Raw genomic sequence first — 12453 nt, forward strand, 5'->3', positions numbered from 1 at the left:
ACTCCCTGCGGCCACAGTGCTACAAGTGCCCTGTTCCTCTCCAAGGCTCCAGACACGGTGGACAGTGTCTGAACCAGACGTTTGCCCTGGATAAGCCCCAAGGCCTTCAGGATGAGAGGCCACGACGAGAAGCAGGGTCAAGATGGTAGTCGGCCCAGCTTGTGATGAAAAGAATATGAAAACGTGGGGGTGGGAGGAAGGGGGTTGGGTAGCTGGTCTCTGCAGACAGAGATGCCTCCAAGAGAGGATCAGTCTTTTGTCTGCTCATTTAACAAACAAGGCAGGATGTCTGATTTGTGTCGGTGGCCCTGGCCCTGTGTGAGCCTAGGTAACCTGGTCACTGGGCCTCAGTTTCTATATCTGTTAAATGAAGTTAAGTGAAGTATTGGCTCAGACCAGTGGTTCTCAACCCTGGCTGCAAAGCAGAACCATCTAGGGAGCTTTAAAAAAAAAACCACACACACACTTGGGCTCCACCTGGACCAATTAGATCAAAATCTCTGGAGGTGGGTGTCTGGCATCTCATTTTTTTAAAAAATGCCCAAGGTGATTCTATATTCAACCAGTGTTGAGATCCACTGGCCTCGGTGCTCTCCAAGGTCCTCATAGCCCTGAAACCCAATGCCACGGAGGACCTTTTATTTATATTTTATTTTATTTTATTTATATATTTTATTTATAAAGCACCATGCTGGGCACCAGGGTACTCAGCCGAAAGTTCTAATTCACTTGTATAAGATCATAAAAAGCCAGTAAAATTCTTCTTTCAGTTTAGGAGGAGGATTATTCGAACAAACTGTTTATGCTGGAAAACCTCAGGCCTGCCTTTCCAGCTCCCCCTTTGTTCTCTTCCACCTTTGTTCTAGCCTTCCATATATTAATTATCTGCCACAGATGCAAATACTATAAAGCGGGTCCCTGATAAATGTGATCGATACCTTGCTAACTGCACATATTTCCCATCTAGCTCCTCACCCCACCTGTTGGGCAGCACGGTATTTTTAGTAGTATAAATGGTGAGGCACAGGTCTCCAGGGGAAAGTACGCCCCCCCCCAACTCCCCCACCCCAGCTCCAGCCCTGAGTCAGAGGACACCAGCCCCCTAGGCCCATGCCCCAGTTCTGCAGGCTGGTGCACCAGAGCTGGAGGAAAAAACCTTGAGCTGCATGTCCTAGAAAGCTGCTCTCAGACTCAGGCCTTTGGGAATCCTACCTTAATATTCAGCAACCACAGTTCCCCAGGCAGATCCTGTCCCTCCCGAAGAAAACAAACCTGCTCCCGCAGCCGCACCTGCAGGGAGACGTGGAGTCCAGTGGAGGCGGCCCATCCACGTGGCCAGTGGGAGGCTGAGATGAGCCAGGAGCGGGCTGCGGCCTGTGGGCCTCTTTCTCAATGGGAGGATGGTTAATAGAGCGCGGGGGCTGGCGCTCGGCCCTTCACCTGGGTGGGACTGAGGAAGAGGGGCTCATTCTGGACGCGGAGCTCCCACTGCTCCATCAGTGCCATCATTCATTGAAGTCCAAGTTAGGGGTCTCCAGGAGAGACCCAGGATGGACTCAGGTTCTCGCTCTCGCCCTCAGTCTCTCTCTCTCTATAGGTCTGCTGGCAGGCCCAGGAGGCAGGCCAGGCTGGGTTGATGTCTCTCTACCCATGTTTAGACTAATCTGCTTCCTTAGGAATTCTGTCCCAAGCTGCCTACGGTTGCCTACTGTTCAGGCGAGCCCTGGAGGCAGTGATGGGCCCCAAGACTCCTGTGGTTTGGACTCTTACCCTCTCATCCGCTCATGCTTGCTTTTTCTCCATTTGCCTCGATTTCCCCCCCAGTTCATTCATTTTGTCTCCTTTCATTTTCTCCCCGGATGACACACCCAATCTGGCCCTGGCCCCTAAGGGGGCCTGCACCTGCTCCCCCTGCATTGGAAGTACAGAGTCTGAATCACCGGACCCCCAGGGGAGTCCCCCACTTTTTCTCTTTTCAGAAAGGTCGCTGATCACAGTGGACATCTTGGGTCCTGCCCGGTCCTTCCCCCAACCCCACCGCCTTCCCTCAAAGGGAGGCCGGGCTTGGTGCTGAGGAGGGAGCCCCAGACGCAGCTCAGGATCCTCAGATTCTAAACCTAGATCCAGAGCCCGGCTTCCCATGCCTATGCCCCTTCCCAGGGCCCACCTCCCCTCGGGCCTGGGGAGCATCACACCCCAGGCCGTGATGGATTCCCCAGGCACCTTCAAAGGGCTCTACGTTTGTTTGCAGTGTGGACCTTGAATCCTGCTCTGGTCATAAATGTTGTTTATTTTGACTAGGACCTACTGAAAGGGGCCTGGGGGTTAGGGAGGGCAGAGAGAGGATTCCGTAGAGAAGATCATAAAACCATTAGCAGGGCAGGGCTTTCAGGGGTCACAGGGTCATAGAATTTTCTGGCTGGAAAGAACATAGGTCATCGGGAAGGTCGGAGAAGGCCATTTAGTCAGCAAAAGGCCTCTAGGGGCCACATGGGGCTAGGCTGGTGGGCTTTGGGTCTCTTTTTAGAAAGTGGATGCAGGGCACAGGGGCGTGACCCCCCAATAACCTTATACCAGGTGGGGGAGGGCAATAGTTGCTGAACATGATGGATTTGGCCTCCCAGGGGGAAGTACCAGTTGCTTGAATGTGCACTGGAGCCTCTTGTTTCAGGGAATGGGCACCGCTCTGGGTAAAAGAAATGAAATCACTTCCGATTCTGCTCCCACCATCATTTTAAACAGCTAATATGCACCAGGGGATGCTCTTCCAATACCTTCAAAATCATTCTAAAAGAGATGTGATCTCAGTCTTGCAGATAAGCCATCTGAAGCTCAGAGAGGGGCGTGGGTTTGCCCAAGGCCACACAGCAAGTTAGTGGTAAGGCTAAGATGAAGCCTGAAGAATTTGGATTCTTTAAGTCTAATCTCCTTTCCACCCCCTCTCCCCTCCCCTGCCCGCCACCATCTGCTATGGTCTGGCCCCCTGCAGCCTTGGAGACGAAATGGGAGCAGGCTCTGTTCTCTTTAAAGCTGATGTCGGGGCTGACGAAGCTCACTTCTAGTAAGAGAAAAAAGCAGTCTTGGGCTCCTTGCAGTCCCTGGCATGGGCCTGGTTCACCTCTACATCCAGCCACAGTCAGGAAACCATCTCAATTGTCCTTTACTTGGTGTAAGACTTACAGAAAGTCACTTCACCTCTCTGAGCCCCACTTCTGGATTGATCTGCAGACCCAAGGTCTTCATGGAAGGTGAGGATTGGTGCAGATGGTAGCAAGCTGGTCCCCTTTGAGCCCCTTTTTGGTGTAATAGCTCTGGGGGGGTGGGGTGGGAAGAGATGAGACTTGGTTTTGCCCTCAAGGCTGACTCCAATCACAAAAAAGACGCTGCCAAAGCAGACAGACAAGGCTCCCTAAGATCCCTGCTGAGCACGCAGGAGGCTGAGCGCCAGGACAGAGGCTGGGCCGTGAAGAGCGGCTTAAGCACCGAGTTCTCCCCTGATCCCCTGACTGTGTAATTCAGTTGCTTGGAGAATGGAAAATCCCCATTCCTCTTCCCCAGCCTGCTTCTCCACAAAGGCCTCCTAATAAGCCTGTCGGCTCTGGGGTGCTGATCTCCCCAGACACCATTCTGGAAGCAGGTCACCTGGGGGGGGTCCCAGTCCCAGCTGCCCCTCCTCCGATGGGGGGGAGATGGGGAAGGCTGGTGGAGAGGCAGGGGTCCCAGGACTTGGGGGAGGGCCTCCGGGCCTGCCCAAAGGATCAGTAACTCACAGGCCTCTGGGATGAGGGGACTTTGGGGATGAGGGTGGGGTGGGGCACGGGACTGCAGGGAGGTGGGCAGGAGGGCTGGGTCTCTGGCCGAGGTGCCTCGTTATTTCACCCACCACACTCATGTTTAGTTGAAGACAGCTCCCTCCCCAGCACCTTCGCCTCCCCACCCCCTCCACTTTCACTCATCCATCCACTGAGCCGCTGACAGCTGCCCTGCGGGTGAACTCCCATCCTCCTGCGGCCAGAGCGATACTGGGGGTGGGCTGGGGGCTCAGGGCAGAGCATGTCCCCTTCCAGCCCCCACTGCCCCCACACACATGCTCACTCCCCCAAGGTAAGGCCACCTTGGCTCTCTGAATTAGACCCAGAGAGAAGAAGGGCAGGCAGGAGAGCCAGGAGGGGATGAAAAGGGAAGAATCAGTGAAGGGAAGGGGAGTGGAGAAGAAGGGGGAGAAATACACCAGAGAAATAGGAGTGGGAGAGGAGAAGAGAGGGCCCAGATGAGGAGAGGAGAGAGGCGAAGGGATCAGGGAGGTGGAGGATGCAGGAGAAGTGGAGGAGGGATGCAAGGAGGGAGGGCGGGGACTGGAAGATTGGGAAGAACTGGGGTGTCATTCTGCACCGTTGGTTGGTAGAAGGTGCCCAGGGCAGGGGGAAGATGAGCAGGGATGTCGGATGGGGATGAGGGGCTGCACAGGCAGGAGGGAAGCCAGGGGGTCTCTCCACGAGTAAGGGAGGAGGCTGAGTGGAGACTCGCCCACTGGCTCCCACCTCTGGAGGAAAGTTCATCACTGCAATGCGCCCCACCGCCCCATCAATGGCTATCCAGGCTGTAATAGGGGTGGGGTGGGATCTCCGGCTTGGAGTGGTCAGAACTGTGGGGACGGGTCAGATGGAGCCCCTCTGGCCTCTTCCTGATGGTGACATTTTCTGTCTGGTCTGTGTGGCCACACCCACCCAGGGCTTGCAGCTCCACCCTGCCCACTCCTCTTGGGTACCGTGCCCATTGGAAGCTGGTCCTACCTGTTGGGCTCTGTGATGTTGGGAGGGGTGAACCCTAAAGCCCAAGCACTTTCCATGTCCTCCCACTTTACAGATGGAACACTGCAGCCTGGAGAGGGGAAGGAATGCGCTTTATCCTATCAGGTGGATATTCAATGTCCTGCCTTGACAGAGAAATAAACCGAGCCCCAGAGAGGTTAAGTAACTTGCTCAAAGCCACGCCGCTACGAACTAGAGATGAGATTTGCTTAAAGCCCATGCTGAATCTAGAGATGCTTTGGTCTGTTTTGGGTGATGAAAGCTCCTGCCCTCTGCCCTCACCCCATTCTCCACCTCCTCACACTTAAGGATTAGAGCTGAGACCTCCCCTTTCCCCAGGCCGTCTGGGACTCCTGGTATCATGGAGAATTAGCTGGGTGAATCCCTCTGCTCTTGTCCTGATGACTCCCACCAAAGACCCCATATGGGCAAGGGTGAGGTCTCTGGAGACTCTGTGATTTATCTGTTGATGCTGTTATTTTATGGGATGGGCCAGAGAGGTGTCAGGAAGCAAGTTTGCTGTAAATCTCCTTTCTCTGCTCCTTTCCCCCCTGCATGTCCCCTCCTGGGATTTATAGCGGAATATGTTCAGAGCTAGGGACTTGGGGCTTGGGTTCAGGCTTAGGGTGGGAAGGCAAGGGACAATACATCTTTCTCCCGTGGGATCTCCTAGATGTACGCGTGTGTGCGTGCGTGCGCATGCGCGCGCGTGCACGCGCTACCGGTCCATCACAAGCTTGCACTTGTAGTCAGTGCGTGCATGCTCAGATGGCACTGTATGGTCCGCACAACGTCTATGAAAACCTCCCCAGTGCTCCGATAGCTCAGCAGACAGCACACTGCCTGCACCGGGGGTGTGTTATTGGGACCAACCCATAGGCGGCTGCTCCCTGCGTGCTGCCCTCACTGGTGGGCGTGTTTCTGAATCAAGCCAGGAACCTGGGAGCAGAGCCCACGTGGGAACAGACATGTGACCCCCATGCAATGACTCTCAGGATGGGAAGAAGTGGGGGTGGGGGCTGCTCCCTCTGGGGCAGTGGGTTATGGAGTAGAAAAGGAACCTGCTCCCGGGTACCTTTTGAGACTGGCCGGGCGGGCGGCGCAGGGGCAGGCAGGAGGGCTTCCCAGCTGGGCTCGTGGGGAAGCCGTCTGGGCTTCTACTCGGACCCTGTACTCCAGCTCGGCTCCCTGGAGAGATGGGGCAAATCTGACCGTCCACAGTTGCGGGGCCTGGAGGCGGTCGACATCTCCCGGCCGTGGGGTCTGTACCAAGGGGGCTGGCCCCAGGTCACACGCCAAGAGTGCTGGTGGAGACTGGGGCACCATCTCCCCCTTCACTCCTCTCCCCGCATCCAGGGCTTTCAGGGCTGCCAATGCTGGGCTGTGCGTTCTGCACTGAGCTTCACCAGCTCAGGGGCCCGTAGATGCTGAGCAAAGACAGTTCAGCCCAGGCAGGGAAGAGGAGAGGGAAGGGGAGGGAAGGAAGGGGAGAGGGTAGCGAAAGCAACTCCTCTCTTATTTCCCCAACATTCAGGACTTTGCTCTGCTGAACGCCTTCCCCCATCCCAGGGCTCTGATGTGGGTTAGGGTGGCCTTCGTCACTGTCCCCTTCCTTTGCAGGGGAATTTCTTCAAAGAGTCTGTGACACTAGAGGACAGGTCCTGGGCATCCCGCAACTCTCCGTGGCCCCAAGTTCAGTGTACAGGACCTTGGGGAGGGCTCGGTGAGTCCTGGCTAAATGAATCCAGAAGAAAAGATGTCACCCCTAGCATGAGCATCAGGTCACTCTCCCCTCTCCCCCACCATCCTCCCCCTGCTCCCTTTCCTGGATGCCCAAACCAGGGCCGCACTGTGTCTCCAGTTAAATATATGGAATTATCTATTACAATACTTCAATATTTATTACATTGATTTCGCTTTAAATGCTTTGTAAATCATAGCAAAAAATAATGGCCTTCCAACAGAGAGTCATATACCGTAATCAACTGGAAGAAAGTCGGCATTGTAATTTAAAATAAAAAAAATCCTTATGCGAGTCTCTCGTTTAAATTAAGAGACAGGACGTGATTCAAATAATAAGACCCAAGTGAGGCTGGTTTTTCTTGGCAAATTAGTAGAGGTTTTAACTGGAACTGAAAAGGTGTTAAGGTGGAACACTGACCTTATTAGACCTTAATTATTTTCTGTTGTTACATTCCTGGAACACAGGGTTTTTGGTTTTTTTTCTTTTTTTTCCCCTCTAAAGTGGCCATGTTAAACTTCATCTCAGGAACTTTGTCTTTACAGAGATATCACTTCTCAAGAGGCATTAGTGGAATAAAAGTAGACACTTTGCCTGTGTCTCTTTTCTCCACCCTAGAGTTTCCTGGGCATCTAGAACTCCTGGTTGGGAGGCAGCATTCTTGTTCTTGCAGACAGAGGACCCGCTGTGTTCCCGGCTTCTTTAGCGTCTTCATCCAGCCTTCTTGGCGGCAGCCTCCTCCCCCGGGATATATCCTCTGCCAACTGGTAGTGCCAGTGTCCATCTGGCCAGGAGCGAGGAGCGGGTGTGTGCATGCGAGCGGCTCATGTGGGTGTATGCCCATGTGTGTGTGTGTGTGTGTGTGTGTGTGTGTGTGTGTGTGCGCGCGCCCCGTGTGTGTGGCGCACATGCGTATGAGGGTTGGAGGTGGGCGGGACTCAGCAGGCAGTCCTTTTCCCCATCTTTCATTGCAACCTTCCTGCTTTCCCTTCCATGGCCAAATGTGGCAGATCATCAGTCCCAAAGCTAGCCAGGTCCGGCGCAAGATGTCCACAGGACTTGGAAATGAAAAGGGTGCAAACACCATCCCTTCCACGTGGAAATAATGCAGGTTAATGGCCCTACACTGTGCCTGGCACGTGGTGGGCATTGGGCAGTGGTGGTTCTATTTTTGCTGGAAGGAGGCATAGTCAGGAAAGGGTGTTTTCTGCTTGTTTCTGGATTCCCCCCCCCCCCCGCCCCGCCACCCCACAGTAGGAGATCTCCTACTGTCTCTGGGCTGGGGTGCATAATTGGGGAAGAATTATTGAGCCCCAGGAAGAGCCCCTGCAGACATCCTATTCCACAGCTTGGTACACCCCTCCCGGAAGATAACTCAGCTGAGCTCTTTTTATTAAACACAGTCCCTGGTGGTCCAGTGGTTAAAAAGTCTGCCTTCCAATGCAGGGGATGCAAGTTCGTCCCTAGTCAGGGGAGTGAATATTCCACATGCTTCAGGGCCACTAAGCCTAAGCCTGCAAGCTGCAACTAGAGAAGTCTCTGCACACTGCAACAAAGAGCCTGTGGGCCTCAATGAAGACTCAGCATCCAACTGAGCCGAAACAAACAAACCCCACACCCCACAGTGCTCTCTGTTCTTCCCACTAGACTCCTAAGTGATTTGATTAGAGCAAGGGAGGGCTTTTCTGTGGCCTGCTGTCTTGGGGGACCATGTCTGGTGGTTCATCACTATCCGGGAGAAGGTTGGGATTGGGGGAAGGATGATGTAGAGAGATGAGAGAGGATTGAAGGGGACCAAGTAGGCCAGCACAGGCGGAGGGATCCCCGAAGGAAGAGGGAAGTCAAGTCAAGGCTCTCTTCAACCACTCATCAGCTAAGACTATCTGGGCATATACAGGCGAGGCCAGACCTGGATTCTTCAGAGGAGACCCAAAGTTCTAGAACATTATGTCTAAAAAGGGTCATCTAGGGACTTCCCTGGCAGTCCAGTGGTTAAGACTTTGCCTTCCAATGCAAGGGGTGTGGATTTGACCCCTGGTTGAGGAACTAAGATTCCATATGCCTTATGGCCAAAAACCCAAAGCTTAAAACAGAAACAATATTGTAATAAATTTAATAAGACTTAATCGTTCATATTAAAAAAAAAATCTTTTTAAAAAGTGTCATCTAGGCAGACTCTCTTGCTTTAAAAAGGAGACAGTCTGGAACTCTGAAATGCTTGAACACCCTGTCTGGGGGTCCATGGAGGGCAGAGTTGAGATGGTGACAGGCCCAGAGCTGCAGGGATATGGTCTCTGGCCGGGGCGGCCTGGCTGAGCTGAAGGAGCCCTAGAGCCTGATATGCAAAGATTCACCTCAGGCCAAGCTCATTCCAGCATGGGTGGCCAATCCCTGCTTCCTGCCAGCTGGGGAGATCCTTTCTGGATCCCACTCATGTCTCATCAGTCAGAAAGGCCATGGATGAAGGAGGATGTACCAAGTGGAGCCAGAGGTCTGGGCTCTGGCCTCAGCATCCGTGTGACCCAGGAAGTACTTCCCTTTCTGAACCCATTTCCTTCCTGCTCCACTTACTTAGCAAGGCATGGGGGAGACACGGGATGACTTACTGTAGACTTAATCAGGTTTCCACTTGTGTGCTCAGGTTGAGTTTTGCCTTCTTCTCTCTCATCTTCTATGTGGCTTAACTCCAAATTCTGCCCTGCCAAGGCATGGGACAGGGGAGGAGGCTTAATCCTCCCAATAACATGACTGTAAGATAGGTGGATAGATATTATTGTACCCATGTGACAGATAAATAAACTGAGGCCCAGAGAGATTAAATACCTTCCCCAGCTGCTGAGAGAGAACTGGGATATGAAGCCGAGTCTCTCTGACTCCGTATACATCAAATTTCCAACCAGGATGGCAATAATACACAAGCGGGTATGCGCACCACAATGGCAGGGATTTGTAGATATTAGATGTTTTGTTCAGTGCCGTCTCCCCAGCCCTTGGAAATGTGCCTGACACACAATGAACAATAGATATTGTAAAATAACATACATCAACTTTAATGGAAGATTTGGTGTAACAAAGTAGGTTAGGGATGAACACGCCATTGGGAGCTAGATCTTACATCACAGTTTCATGGAAGGTTCTGTGGGGCCAAGAACTTGGGAGAGCACTTCACCGCCCATGGTAACTCCTTCTGGCTGTTTATATTTCCACTGATCCCCTTTGACAGTGGTTTAAGTCCCAAGTAGTGGTTAAGTGAAAAGGAAATAAAATTAGGAAATAGCAACATTAGCAGTAAAGGAAAATTTCCACAGACATATGCATATTCTTTATGCAAAGCCATATTCTTTACCACTGAACCCCCGGGGAAGCCCCAAAATGATATCATAGACGTAACTAGCATCTTGCTCCTTGGTAGAGCTCTTGGGAAGACTTTATGGAGGTGAGAACACTGTATCTTTTCCTGGTCAATGCATCCTTTAGCTTTATATTTAAAGATATTTGGCCCTTGAGACTTCCTGGTGGTCCAGTGGTTAAGAATCTGCCTGCCAATGGAGGGGACATGAGTTTGATACCCGGTCCAGGAAGATTCCACATGCTGTGGAGCAACGAAGCCTCAGCACCACATCTACATCTACCACATCTGGGAGCCTAGAGCCTATGCTCCACAGCAAGAGGACCCACAGTGACAAGAAACCCGTGAACCGCAACGAGAGAGTATACCCTGCTTGCTGCCCCTAGAGAAAGCCTGTGTGCAGCAGTGAAGACCCAGTGCAGTCAAAAAATAAAATAAATAAATATGAAAAAACAAAGATATTGGCCCTTGATGCAAAGGAAAGTGAAAGTGAAAGTCACTCGGTCGTGTCCGACTCTTTGCGACTCCATGGACCATCGAGTCCATGGAACTCTCCAGGCCAGAACACAGGAGTGGGTAGCCTTTCCCTTCTCCAGGGGATCGTCCCAACCCAGGGATCGAACCCAGGTCTCCTGCATTGCAGGTGGACTCCAGATTGCAGCTGAGCCACAAGGGAAGCCCTGATGCAAAGGAACCAACCTTTTATTCTGCCAGTTTTGACTGTGTTCTCAGTTGCTTCAGTTGTATGCGACTCTTTGTGACCCCATGGACTATAACCCACCAGGCTCTTCTGTCCATGAGATTCTCTAGGCAAGAATACTGGAGTGAGTTGCCATCTCCTCCTGTGGGTGCTCTTTTTACTAAGCACCTACCGTATTCCATGCACTGGGTGAGGTCCTGGCAGGTGCCCTCAGGAGATCCAAGGTCCTCCAAGGTCAAAGCCTAAGGCGACCTCCCTTGGGGCAACCAGGCTTGTCCAGCAGCTTGCTTGGCCCAACTTGGCTCTTCCTTCTTTCTTCCCTGGTGCGTGGAGAGTCAGCCTCTTGCTCTGGGAGGTCAGCCCAAGGGTCTCTGACTTTCTCTCTCCCCACTCTCCCCCTCACTTCTCACCCTCCGCCCCCACCCCAATCCCTGGCTGACTGAAAGGTGCAGGAGGGAATCTGAGAAATTCTGTGCTGTTTGTTTTGGGTTCAATGAAATCTCATTTACACGTGTTAATTGCAACTAATTGGCACTAATTGGATGAACAGGAAACCCTCTGGGAGCACTCATACCTTTAATTTGTAGTAAATATCATTAATTAACATATGTTAATTAGAGCCAATTAACATTGATTAAGGGTTTCCAGCTACTTGGAAAGTACAACTCTGTGTCCTCCTCTCTTGGTTGCCTGAAGTCAGCACAAAATATGATACATGGATTCTGGGCCGGGAGAGGGAGACCCTTCTGGCCGCATCTCCAGGTGGGGGCAAGCTTGGAGGACAGCACCCCACCCCTCTCTCCCCAGGGCAGTGGGGGGCCACAGGGGAAGGACTGAAGGTTAGCGCTTCAGCGGGAGGAACAACCCGGGGATGCTCTGGGTGTTGGGTGTTCCTCTCTTGGCCTGGCTCCCGGGGGAGGTTTAAAGAGCACTAGCTGACTGCTACCACCAGGTTGACTGCCTGGATCCAAGGGTGGGGCGGCTGATGACATCAAGCTGGGCTTGGACCCCTGCTTCATGGATGATGAAGGGTGAGACTGCCGAAGACCCGAGGCCTGTTTGGTGTGTGCGTGTGTGCACACACATATACATGCCTCCTCCCTCTGGCATGGATGTGCGAATGGGACACCTCCTTGGTCTGACAGGTGCAGAGATGCTGGGACCACCTCTGTCAGACACCTCCATCGCCCATCTTGGGATATTTTTTACTCAAGATTGGGATGCTGTTCGAACTATCCAGATTATTGGTGTCAGATTGAAAAAACAAAATCCATCTACCTGGGGACTAAAAAGCTTTTAGGTCTACTTTTAGTTCTGTTACTAGCTAGTTATGGGACTCTTGGGATTAATTTAAATATTTACTATTTAATAAATATGCATACAATCAATTGTCTTATTTTAGTCAAATTACAAAAGAAATAAATGTTTCTTGCAGACCCCGACCCCCAGGAGTGCCCTTTCTGTAACAGACTGCAAGCCTGCCTTTCTTCTCCCGCAGTAGTCACCTCATTGTTTCATGTCCAGTGTCCATCTTCACCAACAATTTGTAAATTCCTTGAAACAAAGTCTTGGTCTGGCTTGCAGATTATGGCCCCTCATGGGCACTAAAAAAGCTGCTATTGAGCTAAATGACATGAAAAAAATTGATGAATGAATAAATGAACACATAAAACCATCTGCAATTTTCACCACAGAGAAAACATTTGTATGCATTTATATTTATATATACATAGTATATAAATAAAATATACATGTTATATATATATATATGAAGGACACTAGTACAATACAGATATCTATCTCAAAGGGCTTAGTGTAGTTTTTTCTTTACTAATTTCAAAAGTGTAAAGCA

The sequence above is a fragment of the Muntiacus reevesi genome, chromosome 18 (genome assembly GCF_963930625.1).
Source record: "Muntiacus reevesi chromosome 18, mMunRee1.1, whole genome shotgun sequence".
NCBI classification, from domain to species: Eukaryota; Metazoa; Chordata; class Mammalia; order Artiodactyla; family Cervidae; genus Muntiacus; species Muntiacus reevesi.